Source organism: Equus caballus, chromosome 29 (assembly GCF_041296265.1).
Source record: "Equus caballus isolate H_3958 breed thoroughbred chromosome 29, TB-T2T, whole genome shotgun sequence".
NCBI classification, from domain to species: domain Eukaryota; kingdom Metazoa; phylum Chordata; class Mammalia; order Perissodactyla; family Equidae; genus Equus; species Equus caballus.
In genome coordinates this window covers 26,100,812-26,115,316 of record NC_091712.1, presented here as the reverse complement: position 1 = coordinate 26,115,316, position 14,505 = coordinate 26,100,812, and the positions used below count along the sequence as shown (strand labels likewise).

At 42.7% G+C, this 14,505-nt stretch overlaps 1 long non-coding RNA gene across 1 annotated transcript; it reads right to left on the bottom strand.

The window, feature by feature from the left end:
* Positions 1–7,794: 7,794 nt before the first annotated feature.
* LOC111771232 (uncharacterized) lies at positions 7,795–9,153 on the bottom strand. The gene is made up of 2 exons (XR_002804944.2): positions 8,676–9,153; positions 7,795–8,132 (listed from the first exon to the last, which is right to left on the bottom strand). It is a non-coding gene; the product is annotated as an uncharacterized lncRNA (long non-coding RNA).
* Positions 9,154–14,505: the final 5,352 nt, after the last annotated feature.

Genomic DNA, 14,505 nt, shown 5'->3' with positions numbered 1-14,505 from the left:
CTCAAACTTTCGGTACATTAGATTCAAGTGGTATATTGATTTAAAATTCAGATCCCCAGGCCTGGTCCCCAGAGACACTCATTCAGACCATCTCCAGGACTGAGCTCCAGTAATCTGCATTTCAGCCAGCACCCCATCACACCCACAGACACACAGTTCGCATGCAAGTATTCAGAGGCTTACCCTTTGAGAAACACCTCCTTGAAAGGTGGGATGATTCCCAGACCCCCAAGCTTGACCTAACCTGGCAGTCTGTGTTCCTAAGCCTATGGTGAGCCATAGAAGCTTTAAAAAAAAACAAAAAAAAGTAGACTGTCAGAGGCAAACATTGGCAGTGGCCCCTCAGCCTTGGCCAGGAGAGGGAGCCATCATCTGACCCAACGCCTCTCCCTGCCCGGGCCAGATGGCAGGCATCTCCCACACGGCAGACCCTCTTAGCCTGGCATCATCAAACATCTGAATTATGAAACTAACTCCCCTTGTTCCAATTTCTGTGGTCACTAAGCAACTTCCTCTTATAAAAGTTGGCTTCCCGCGTAGCCTGCCTTTGCTATTGGCCAAAGGCTGCCAGTGTTCAGTCCCCCTTGGCCCTGTTAGTAATAATACATTGGCAGTCACTTTGGTTTCTCCATCATTCTTTGAGGTTGGTTCATAGGATTCCACCCCCAGAAACATTCCACTCTCCACAATTCACAGGTTGATGAATTAGGTTTCTGTGCTTCCGAGGCTTGAGAGCGTACTCTCAACTGTGAAAAACTTCCCAATGAAATGACAAGTTCTGAGACCTGTGGGAGCATGCTAGCAACACCCAACCTCACCGATGACCATTCCCTTCCTACTGAAACCTCCTCACCAAGAAGCTGTTGAGAGCGATTGAATCCACTTTTCGTGAAGAGTCTCTGTGCCATTTACAATAAACTATCATCAAGGGCCAGAGGAGGTTCTGATGTTAGTCTCCTTGCCGATTCAGGGACAGGCCAGACAGGCTGGTGAGAGAAGGACAAATATCAAGTTCTCACATCAGTTCTGCTCCTCATTCAGGAACAGATGGAATCCCCAGGCCAGTGTGGCCAAGAGAAAAGGTGTATTGTGGTCACCATTGAACGTTTCAGGTGTCCTCCAACACTCGTGCCCCCCAGGGCTGGTTGGAGCCTCAATGCCCTCCATCCAGCTTAGGTGTCTTACTCTTTGCTGTTCGCTCCATTAGCGGCTGATACTGCTTCCATTCTGCTGCCCTCTTCCTGGCTGCCATGTTTGCCCTAAGGGATAAGCATTTGGCCACATACTGAGGCAAAGGGAAGGAGGAGCTAACCTCCCTTTAGTGGCAAAACATTACCTCTTGTTTTCATAGGACCATGACACCTTCTGTGTAAGACCATTAAATGTCCTCTCCCACCACCCCCCAACCCCCGAAGTCCAATAGTGTGAGGTTGCCTGGAAAATGTAAGCACATGTGGAGAAATTGACACGCATTCTCTTTATCGAAAGCACTGACGACTTAGAGGCAAGTGTGGGAGCCCTACTCCCCTACATTACACTCCGCGTTCCAACCAGGAGACTCATGGGTGGGCACATTCACGCCCTCCTTTGACTCTCATCCAGCAAGATACCGAGGAGGTGCTTCCTGGTGGATCTGCACCCTTTTGCTTTCTCTTCACCTCCAAACCCAGGGATAGAGGATAAGAGGGTGTGGGGCAGAAGGTGTGGGGTGGGGAGATTGTTCCCTGATTTCTGCCTACTTTCTCGCCAACTGCTGATAGCTTCTGCCTCCATCTCCGTGTTGCTTGAAGGCCCTCTCAGAGTCTGACCCTTCCCTTCAGGCCTTAGCTTTGTTGCCTCCCCCATTCCTTCCTTCTTTCCTGCTCTCAAATCCACAGATACCTTTGATAATCATCATAGCAGCCAACATGGACTGAGTGCTTACTATGTATCTGGCATGCTTTTAAATTCTTTACATGCGTTAACTCATTGAGTCCTCACAACCACCCTTTGAGGACACTTATTGTCATTTTCTTCACATTAAAGCTGAGGATACTGAAGCGCAGGTGTGTTAAGGCTCTTGCCTGAGGCCACACAGACACCTGTTCTCAACAAGACAACAGACAAGCTTCCTTGTTCAAATAAACAAGTAAGAGTTGATCACAGAAGGGACAGGCCTACCTAGTAACTTGTAAGGGTTCTAATCCACTACTCTGGGGTTTGCCCCGTTTGAATAAGTCATTTCAAATTTTGGGGGCGAGGCAGGGAAAGTGGAAAGTATATATAAGCTTTGAAGTTGAAATCACTGTTAAGCCACTTGCTATGTGAACATGAACAAGTTATGTAGCCACTTTGAAGATATGTTTTTAGGTGTGAAATGGGGATAATGTGACACTATCTACCTCACTGAGGTATTGTGACTTTAAAAGATCCTGTACGTGGAGCATTGGGTACAGTGACGGGCACATAGAAGGTTATCAATAAATGAGAGAGTTTTTTTCCATCTACACACACACACACACACACACACACACACACCCTTATATAATTGCTTTGTCCTCTTATTTTATTTTTTATTTTATTGAGGTCATATTGGCTTATACCATTGTGTAAATTTCAGGTGTACATTATTATATTTCAGTTTCTGTATAGACTGCATCATGCTCACCACCAATAGTCCAGTTTTTATCTATCACCATATGTATGTGCCCTTTTACCCCTTATGCTATCCCACAACCCCTTTCCCCTCTAGTAACCACTAATCTGTTCTCTTTGTCCATGTGTTTGTTTAGCTTCCACATATGGGTGAAATCATACAGTTTCTCTGTCTAACATATTTTGCTTAGCATAATACCCTCAAGGTCCATCCATGTTGTTGCAAATGGGACGATTTTCTCCTTTTTTATGTCTGAGTAGTATTCCTTTGTGTACGCATATAGCACACCTTCTTTATCCATTCATCTGTTGACGGGCACTTGGGTTGCTTCCACATCTTAGCTATTGTGAATAGTGCTGCAATGAACATAGGAGTGTGTAAATCTCTTTGAATTGTTGATTTCATGTTCTTTGGATAAATACCCAGTAGTGGGATAGCTGGATCATATGGTATTTCTATTTTTAATTTTTTGAGAAATCTCCATACTGTTTTCCGTAGTGGCTGCACCAGTTTGCATTCCCACCAGCAGTATATGAGGGTTTCCTTTTTTCCACAACCTCTCCAACAATTGTTGTTTCTTATCTTTGTAATTATAGCCATTCTGATGGATGAGAGGTGATATCTCATTGTAGTTTTGATTTGCATTTCCCTAATAATTAGTGATGTTGAGCATCTTTTCACATGCCTCTTGGTCACCTGTGTATCTTCCTTGGAAAAATGTCTGTTCATAACCTCTGCCCATTTTTTTTTATTGGGCCATTCATTTTTTTTGTTGTTGAGTTCTATGAGTTCTTTAAATAGTTTGGAAATTAACCCATTAGATATATGATTTGAAAATAATTTCTCCCAGTTGGTGGGTTGTCTTTTTGTTTTGTGCATGGTTTCCTTCACCTTGCAGAAAATTTTTAATCTGATGTAGTCCCATTTGTTTATTTTGTTTGTTTGTTTCCTTTGCTTGAGTAGACGTGGTATTCAGAAAGATCCTTCAAGGACCAATGTCAAAGGGGGTACTGCCTATATTTTCTTGTAAGAGTTTTATGGTTTCAGGTCTTACATTCAAGTCCTTAATCCATTTTAAGTTAAGTTTTGTGTATAGTGTAAGATAATGGTCTACTTTCATTCTTTTGCACATGGCTGTCCAGTTTGTCCTTTTAAATAGCATAGCACATTGTGCCTCTCTCTCAAATGGTACAAACCATATCCTCTAGTTTTCAGGTCATTCGTACTCATGATTTATCCACCCCCTGCCATACTTCCAGAGACAGGAAACATGTTTATTCATCCCTGATCTTTCAAGGATACCCAAAGTATATTTTTGAATGAAAAAGTGCAAAATACAAGGTTAAAAATAGAGAGAGAGAAATACCATTTATTTGTGTTTTTAAATAATATACACATGCATCCAAAATTTTGGGAAAGATAAATAAGAGACTATTATCAGGATTTACTCCTGGGGATGGGAAGGAGGAAGGACAGGAGACTTTTATTTTTTCTGTTTTCTCTTTATTTTTACCATGTCATGTATTAATTTTATAATTAAAAAGAAGTTACATACATCATAACACATAAATGTTAAGATCACTCATCTGAAAATACAGCTCAAAAAGAGGAAATCTGAGAATCTCTAAATCCATTCCAACCGACCAGGACACAGGGAGGATGGCTGGATGGGACTGTAACCAAAAAGGCTGCAGCTTAGACCTCGATGATGAGGATGTTTTAGCAGAAGAAGGACATTCAGCATGGAGACCAGAAAAATCAGTTCTAAGAGCAAGAATTGTCAGCGTTTATCCAGTACTGTCTGGGTAGAGAGACACTAGCTATGAGAACATAAATACACGGTTTCTGGAGAGCTGGACTCCATTGTGGGGAAGGAGAAGTTCACCAGATTTACCACTATGGATGGAACATTCTTCATGGTTACTTAAATCCCTTCACTCTAATTTTAGGCTCATCAAATGTGTTACTTGGGGTAAGTTACTCCAGCTGCTGTAATGGATAACCCTGAAATCGTATTGGCTTAAAGCAATAGAAGTTTACGTCTCCGTCATGTCACATTCCAGTGAAGGTTGGGACACAGGTAGGCTCTGCTCCACGCAGTCATTCAGGGACTGAGGACCATTTAATATTGTGGCGCCACCTTCCCCAGGGTCCTTGGAGTACTAGCCACTGAGCAGGTGGATGAGGAAGGAGAGGGTAGAGAAAGCACACCCATTCTTAAGACTCTTGGCTCAGAGGTAACACCTCACTTTTGCTCACATTCCAGTAGAGAGAACTCTTGTACAGCCCCATGCCAAGAAAGAGGAGGAGAACATGGATATGAGTGAGCATCAACAGTTACTCTCATAGCACGCAATTTTCCAATGATTAATTTGGTTTACTTAGGACCCCAAATTCAGAAAGAGGGAGTCTTGAACAATGTATATGGGCATTCCCATCACTAAGGAGCTATGTCTCCTGTCTTCAATTAACACATCATCTTTTTATACTTGATCTTAGTCAAAAGACCAAGAAGCGATAACACATCATCTTTTTAGTTTATAATTCTCTCTGTCATGACTTTACCTTTTTTGCAAATTTTCCAGCAGGAACTTATTCACTTTTAGGTGTACTAATAAGATGAAACTTTCTGGATTTGTAAACCTGAGGACAGAACTTTGGATTATGGTGGTCTCACCAGGACACTATGGACCTGTGAGTTCCCTTCTAACTGGCCAGATGGCCAACCTCTATAATCTCTCTCTCTCTTCTCTAGAAAACTTTGAAGAAAACCATTTCTCTAGAAAACCATTTCAAGAACTGTCAGCTCCTGCCCACAGAAAAGTATGCTTTGAGGTTTACCTGAACAGGGGAATAACTCTTCAAACTTCAATTCCTCTCAAGTGATCAAGGGGCAGGCAAAAGGTGAAGTCTTCACACAGGCCAAGTGCGTTAGCCTGGTCTGGAAGCCTGAATCCTGAAACCCTGGTGTCAGCAGGGGCATGCTTCCTCAAAGGATCAAGGAAAATCTCCTTCCTTGCCTAGTCTAACCTCTAACGGTTCAAGGCGTTCCTTGGCTTGTGGGAGCATCACTCCAGTCTCTGCCTGTCTTCACTTGGCCTTCTCCCTTGTCTTTCTGTAGGCTCCTTTTCCGCCTCATTAGGAGAATGTCATTGGATTTAGAGCCCACCCTAATCTCATCTCCAGATTCTTACGTTAATTATATCTGCAAAGGCCCTTATTCCAAATAAGGCCACATTCTGAGGTTGCAGGTAGACGTATCTTTTGGGGGGACACCATGCAACCTCTATACTAAATAAAAATATTCCTTGCCCAATGTCACGGTCCTTTTAGATAGGCCCTTAGCAAATGCTGACTGAGTGACCCAGTGTTTCTTGCGTAAATGGTGCTATGTGTTGACTGACGTTGGGAGGGGTACTAAGGTTTGAAAGCAGTCCTGCCAGAACACAGGGCAAACTCCAAACCCAAAGGGCTTTTCTTTGCGTTCTAAATATTGAAATTAGTTTTCACTCTCTCAAAGTTCAAAAGCTGCCCTGAGCTTTCACATTTGGCTGTGGAGTCAAATCTCAACAGTGTACATGGCAACCAACCTTGGTGTAACTAAGCACTTCCACGTCCATTTAGGGCAGGAGATGCTGACCATAAAAGTCTTGAGAGCAACAAGAGAGGGAACCCTGCACTGGGCCACACTCAGCAATCCTTGTTTGTAAAGAGAATGGTGCTATGGGCAGGCAGGTGGCAAGGAGGACAATGGGGAAACATCAATAAATTGGATGGCAATCGTGACTTGAGATTTCAGGGTCTGTCGATGGAAGCTGAGAGGTCACCTGTCACCTATTCAGACATCATATCATCACCCTATGCCAGGCAGTTTTCCACACCGTAATGTTCTTTTCATCCTATTTTATTGATATCACACCATCAAGCATAAGGAATCAGCCAGATCGCTACCTGGTACTCACAGTTATTGGAAGTAGTAATGAAGAAGAAAAACACGCTAAGCTTAACGTGATGTGACACTTCTAATTGAATTGTATTGCTTTTTCACACCCTTCTCTACCATTTAGGTCAAGATACCTTGATATACAAACAGAGAAGAAAAGAACGATATTGATCTCTGTAGCCAAAGAATTCATACCTTCTCCCACGTGTCACGAAAGCTTTGTATTTCTAAATTTGCTGTATTCTTACCAGCCTAAGTTTTTCTAACCATTCTTATATAGTGCTTTTTTCCTAAGAACTATAATACTTAGCACACAAAGGACCTCATGGCATCCTAAAGATAGGACAAATTATTACCATCCTTTCAGACAAAAATAAAAGCATGCATGGGGGTGGGAGGCAGGCATTTATGTATAAAGAACATAAGTGACTTGTCCAAAGTAACACAGTCAATAACAGGACCAGAACTCACAGCCTGTTCTCTAGGCCAAACTAAAACGTCTGCTGAAAGATCTGACACAGATTAAGTTAAGTGACACCACAACAAAGAAATCTAACAAATCCAAGGTATAGTCATGAGATAGGACAAATGACGTGGTTTGACCAATAAATCAGTGAAAGTCAGGAAGAAGGGATGAGCACTGATATAGTGGGAAAAAACATGTAAGAGACATAAAAGTCAAATGCAGGGGGCCAGCCGTGTGGCCAAGTGGTTAAGTTCAGGTGCTCTGCTTCAGCAGCCTGTGGTTCACCAGTTCAGATCCTGGGCACAGACCTACACACCACTCATCAAGCCATGCTGTGGCGGCCTCCCACATGGAAGAAGTAGAATGACCTACAACTAGGATATACAACTCTGCACTGGGGCTCTGGGGAGAAAAGAAAAAAAAGTCAAATGCAATGTGGGGACCTTGTTTGGATACTAATTTTAAAAATCCAATTGTAAAAATACATTTTAGGAATCATCAGGAAAGTCTGAATACAAACTGGGTACCAGATAATATTAAGGAATTCTTATTAATTTTGTTATATGTGACAATGGTATTGTGGTTCTTTAAGAAAAATGTCTTGGGGCCAGTCCCATGGCCAAGGGGTTAAGTTCATGTGCTCCACTTCAGCAGCCCAGGGTTTCGCCAGTTTGGATCCTGGGCACGGACCTAGTGTTACCAAAACTTCAGTCTCTGATCCCAATGTCAATCCAAATAACAAGAACAAAGTTTTGGGAGAAAAAGGGAAGCTTTATTTTGCCAGGCAGAGGGAGCAAAGCAAGGGCTAGTGCCCCAAAACTTGCTTGCTTTCCGTTAAGAAACAGGTAGGAGTTTTTATTTGGGGTTTTAGGTAGGGGAAGGGGGCTATGCTCTTCTTGGTTGGCATTTTCCCATATGCCTGCATCTGGGGCTGCTTCCAGCGGAGACAAAGGATTTCTCAGATGAGTGTCCTTGACTGTTTATCTCCATGGTGGAAGGTAGACTCTGATGTCAGGAAGCCGAGCAGTTGGGCCCGGGAAGCTTTGGTTTCTTGATATTCTGTGGACATTAGTTTCTCTGTAAAAGAACTTCAAGGTCCTGGGATTAGCTACAACTTTAGTGGGAGCCCAGCGTGAGGCCATCTGGACTTTGATAATTTGTAACTTCTATTTGGTTGTAAAGCTCAGGGAGTCAGACGTTAAAGAAACATATTTACATATGCATGTAACTAAAGACCCAGGGACCTGGGAATGTGTGCTTTTAGTTTTAACCCAGATATGCTGGGTTCACTGTAGGGGAACCAATATCAGGGCAGATATTAACTAAGAGCTGGTAACAGTAGCACTGCTCGTCAGGCCATGCTGAGGCGGCATCCCACAGCAGAACCAGAAGGACCTACAACGAGCATATACAACTATGTACTTTGGGGAGAAAAAAAAAAAGCGGAAGATTGGCAACAGATGTTAGCTCAGGACCAATCTTCCTCAAAAAAAAAAAAATCCAAAAAAATGTCTTTAGTTTTTGGAATACAATGGTATGATGCCAAGGCTTTTCTCTAAAATTCATTTCTTACTTAGAAAAGCTTCAACATAAGAGGGTTAGTCAGGCTGGAGGGGAGGGGACATGCCTACCTGCTGAGCAAATGCCGTGGTCCTTAGCTTGGAAGTGACCGCATCAGACTGTCATTTCAGGGAGCTCACCAGCTGCCACACAGAGGGGGGATTTGAAGAGAAAGGTGCCAAAGAGGTGGGGCCAGATCAGAGCCCGTAACAATAGTCTAGGTGAAAAAATGAGGAGGTCCCCACCTCAGGCAGTGGTGTTAGAGGGGATCGTACAGAGAAAGAGACTAAAAGGCAACATAGTTAGAAGAGGAAAAAAAGAAGGGACTCAAGGATTGATGAAAAATGTCTTTATGTCTCGCGCATCCCATGGCCAGTTTGGGAATGCCAGGTGGGTTTGCCCCCGCTTCCAGGCTGAAAAACGGCAGTCCTTCAACACATGGCTTCCAAGGCTGTCCAAGTTGCGGCCAAAACAGACAGACAGAAAGGTGGAAAGAACTGCGTCTAAGGCCAGAGATTCCCTCTCACGCAGGTGAACCGGAAGCTGCTCCCAACATTTCTGCGCATGCTCCACTGGGGAGGGCGAGTCACGTGGTCACACTTTGCCGCAGGGTCGGGAGGGGACGGAAACACAGTCCCTGGAAATGCGGCCAAGATCCCCACAACCATTCTAATACCGAAGCAGAACAGCAGCATGGAGGGTGGCGACAGCCAGCAGTTTCTCTTCACCTGATGGATGCCTCCGTGATGAACACCTGACTCCGCCTTTTTTTGTTTTGCAAAACAAAATGCCCAACTTATTGCTAGACCAGATTAATGTCTATTCCAAATTGTGATTAAGATATAAGAATTGATTAAGTACTTACTTTATATGATGAAAATTACCATTCCCTGTTAGCATATAATGTTTTCTAAATTTATTGATACCATGTTAATATGGAAATAAATAGATATTAATAGGCGGTGCATGCACTTGCTGTAGCTTTGGTTTCTTTCTGTTTTAGGATAGTACTTAATTCTTTAAGTGTGTATGTGAGTGTAGGAAGCAAATCGTAGTAAGTTAAAACAATGACATATGAGAGAGAGAAATATAGAAAAGGATTACATTTCATTCGTTACATTCCTACCAACTATTTTTAGTGGGAGATACATAAAACAATTTTTAAAGTTATAAAAAACACTTTGCTAAAGACTCATTTAATTACACCATAGATTTTTTCTAAGGCAATTATAATATTTTATATTTTCTTACAGTAATTCTTTTCTTCCCTTTTCCTTAGTTTTCTTTCATATTTTTCTAATATATTCAAAAATTATTTCCAAGCATAAGATTGCTTTGTAAAAATACCTACATACTGTGTGAGGTGATCATTATCATTTTTTTTCTGACTACCTTCTCATCAAATAAGGAAAGCCAAGAATGATGAAAAAATTGCCAAAGAAATGAATGGCATCTCAGCTATTTTTGTGCCGGGATGGATCCTGGCTTGCTGTTGTTAAAAGGTAATAAGATAGAGCCAAGAAGCTGTGCTATTGCTGCTTAGTTGGAAAGAAATTTCAGGGCACATAGAAGGTTCGAGATGACCTTCAAGGAGAACACAATGTCAGCATCCTCCAAGTCACACACAAGGGAATAAAATGTAGATCACAGTGAAAATCTTAATTCCCCCCAGTAATTTGTGCCACCTCAGTCACAAACAGAAACAATAGCACAGGAAATATCTAGTCCTTTAACCCCTGGTTATTGCCATTTCCTACTTGGCTAATTGCTTGAGCTTCTGAAAACCAGGAACTACTTCAGAAACCTCATTATGAGAAGAGATATTTGCAACTTACAGGTCAATGAAGCAAGTATTGTGTGTGCCCAGATGTGCCCAGGGCTCTGTTAACACAAACTCTGGCGTGTGTAACAGGCTGTGTGTTATCCTTTGAGGCAGTTAAGAATGCCCCAGCTCACCACAATGCTGAGAGGTTCCTTGGGGAAAGGTTTGAGAACAGAGATGAAAGATGCTCCCTAACCCACAATGCTATCACTGCAGTTGTTAACGAGATAAAGTAAATACTCTACACCTAAACTCTCCGTGAACTTACTTCCCAGTTTATTGAACTGAGTTCTCTGACACATCGTGCTAGGTGCCCGGGATGCAAAGATGAACAAGGCCCAGGTCAGTGAGGAAGATGGTTACAGAGACAGATGATGACAGTACCCAGGGAACAGTCTAGGTCAGATTCCAGGGAGAAGACGAGATATCTGCCTGAAGACCAGGAAAGGTTCCAGCCAGGGATGCTCGAGCTGAGACAGACAGGGAGCGAGGGGATTCCCATAGTCTGCACTGAACGAAGAAAGCAACTAATTTGCATGTGACTCATGAGATAACCTTCATTTTTTTTCAGCTTTGTCAGAAAAGTTGCATAATAGTTATAATGACTATCATTTATTGAGCTAGGCACGTGTAAGCAATATATGTGTACAGACACATATATTGTATCAATCTGCTCAGGCTGCCATAACAAATTACCCCAGGCTGTGGGGCTGAAACAACAAACAGTGATTTTCTCACAGTTCTGGAGGCTGGAAGTCCAAGATCAAGGTGCAGGCAGGCTGGGTTCTTCTGAGGCCTCTCTCCTCGGCTTGCAGACGGCCACCCTCTTGCTGCCTCTTCACATGGTGGTCTCTCTGAGCCAGCGCGCCCCTGGCTCTCTCTGGATGTCCTATTACAAGGACACCAGTCATACTGGATTAGGGCCCATCCTAATGGTCTCATTTTAATTTAATTACCTCCTTAAAGGGCCCCATCTCCAGATACAGTCACATTGAGACACTGTGGGTTAGGACTTCAGCATACACATTGGGGGGGCATGCAATTCAGTTTATAACAGATATACACGTATGTATGTATTTAAACATATAACTTAATCTCCCGCACACCTGGAATGCTGCAGCTTCCCATTTTACAGATGAGGAACTGAAGCTTAGAAAGGTTTAACAATTCACCCAACATCACACTCTATGTGTCAGGAACTGAGAACCCAGGACTGTCTGCCGGCAAAGCCCATGCTTAATCACCATGTGATCCTTTTCAGAGAGAGAAAAATTAAGCAGCAATTATGAAAATTCTTCTGTGTTACCTGATATCCATTTGCACACCCAGCCATGGCATCCATTGAGCCAACATGAACTGGGCATGTACCACCTGTCCCAGGTAACAGTGGAATGGCTTGGAAGCAGTGACTCTTCTAGGAGAGAGCTGCAGAATTAAGTTGGAAAGAGTTTTCACGTCTGTAAGAATTGTGAGCTTCTCCCAGACAGGAAATCTATCGGGGCAGGGCGGGCGGGGGGGGGGGAGGAGCGGAATTGACAGCGTTCTGTCAATTTGAAGGGTCTTTAGAGCTAAGAGAAGAGATTAGCATGCAAAATCCAATCAAAGGATGTCGGGTTATCTACACTGTAAGGAGATAGAAGATTTGGTAATTACTTGAATCTAAAGGATATGGAATTAGGTGGCCACCTTCTTTAAGTTACAAGTCACTGACACAGCAACTAGGCTGGGGTGAGATTACTCCAAGCATGTTGCAGATAGGGATTCTGCTGTATTTGCCCCAAAAGATTATCTGGGGAAGACAATCCCTAACTGTGATTGCTCTGAACCTTGGGGGGGATGTAGCATTAAATGTAGAATGAAACTTGTATTACCAATATCTTGATATTAAGGACTCTGTACATACTAATAGTGCAGAACTCATAATACTTAGAATTTGGCCTTTGAGAGTTATTTGTCAACCTGTAGTTCCTATTTTAGATATATAATTGAAAAGTGAATTTAGACTTACAATTTTAAATTGAAATTTTATGAAATTTGTATATAATATTGACACAGAATTAAGGCTGGCCATGTTTATACGTTTAATTATCAGATTTATAGGAATTAAACATTTAGGAATATTTAACAGCCAGACATCTAAAGTACTTTAAAAAGGAATCAACATTTTTATTGGTTATGATTACAGTTTCAAATAAGTAAAAGTTTAGATTTCTAAATGGGACCAAATATTAATCAAGACACCCCCACTTAAAGTGTGGAGATTTCCTAGATTTATAAATAGAATAATATTTTTTAATTGACCTTAAAAGAGAGAACTTGATTTTTTGATACTTAACCTAAATGAGCGATAGTTTTTAAAATCACAGTAAACCCCTGAATGGGCTTTTCTGTGGACAAAACTCCCCTCAGAGACACCGAAAACCTCTTATTTCACACCAGGAACAGTACTAGGCATAAAGGTACAATGATGAGAAGGGAGTCCCTGCTCTTGAAACTCCTGAAGTATATTAAGAAAAGCAGACGGTTACAACACAATATTGGCTGTAACGGGTACATGTACGAGTGCTGTAGGAACACGAGGAAGGAGCTGCTGGGAGACCTGGAGATGGGCATGAGTTTGTCCAGGAGATTAAATGGGGAAGGGGGTCCATTCCAAGCAGAGGTAAGGAAACGTGACAGCAACGGCTCCACTATGTTCAGCATTCCTGAGTCACAATGGGTAAGTAGGCAGGGGCCAGAGCATGACGACTTGTGTCCCAGGAAAAGACGGTTCTGTTTTAACCTGCAGGCCATGGTGACACATTGAAGAATTTTCATCAGATTTGAGGGAGAGAAGCTGAGGCATAAATTGAGAGGCTTGGACTTGATGTTTCAGACATCAAGAACAACCAGAGGGTAATTGGAGCCATGGGTATAGATGAGATTTTTCCAAAGAGAGCGTGTAGAAGATAGGGGGAAAGAACAGGGCTAAGGATGAAGTCAGAGGAGAGTCCACATTTCTGCAGGGAACAGAAGAAGAATCAGCTCAAGGTGATTGAGAAAGTTCAGCCCAAGAGGCGGGAGGTAATTTGGAGAGTGAAGGGTAAAGTCTCCAGTGAGGGAAGGCTTTAAGAAGGTGGAGGAAAGTGAGCTCAGATGTCAGAGAGAAGATCGACAAGACAAAAACTAGTATTGTATGGATCTGCCCCACCCCGTGTGTGATCAACCTACCCTTACCTTTTAACATTCCTGATAAAATAATAAAGGGGAAACGGGTTTTCTCTGCTTTTGAGTTCCCTTCTTTTCTCCTCCTTATCAGCCCAAGATCCATTAAACTCCTTGACCAACACTCACTCGTCAATGACCCTTCTACAGCGTTTCAGCCCCATCACCACCTCTGCCTTAAGAAACTCTGCCCTTTTGTGGCCCCATAACAAAGCCTTTTTGTGAGTTTTTCCCTCCCTCTCTCTTACCCCTCCCCTCCCCCGCCTTTCTTTTTCCTTCTCTCACCCCCTCACTGCAGGTATTTCTCAAGGCTGAGTGTTCACTCCTCTGCTGGGCTTGTTCTCCCTGCCTGGAATAATTCTGCCAGACTGATTTAATTTCCTTCTTCAGTTATAATTTCTTGGCTCATATTTCCATGAAACCACAAAATGCTGTTGTTGCTGTTCAATACATCGTCGCAGGGAAAGAACTGCTACATGTGTATGTTCTGCCTTCAGAATTACAGATACAAAGAGCTGCACCTACCCCATCCATCATTCCTCTAGCCTCTTTTTCTATTCTTATTTTCAAGGAGCTCTAGGCAGCTTGGTGCTTCCAAGCTTCTGGGACCGTTGGCAGGAATATCAATGACTTAGCCAACTGCAGCAACCAATCCAACCACACACCACTATTTCTGCAAATGAGCTGAAGATTGTGTATTGTCCTGCCTGCTAGAGGTCACTTGTGAGTGTATCTACTTCTAGGACCCACCAAGGAGCCACACTGTCAGCACCGCCCATGCAAGTGGGTTCCATAGCATTAGCCTCTTATTTCTAGAAGTAGCTCTACAATTTTATCATATTTCTAAGACTTACATACTTTTCACGTTATAACTT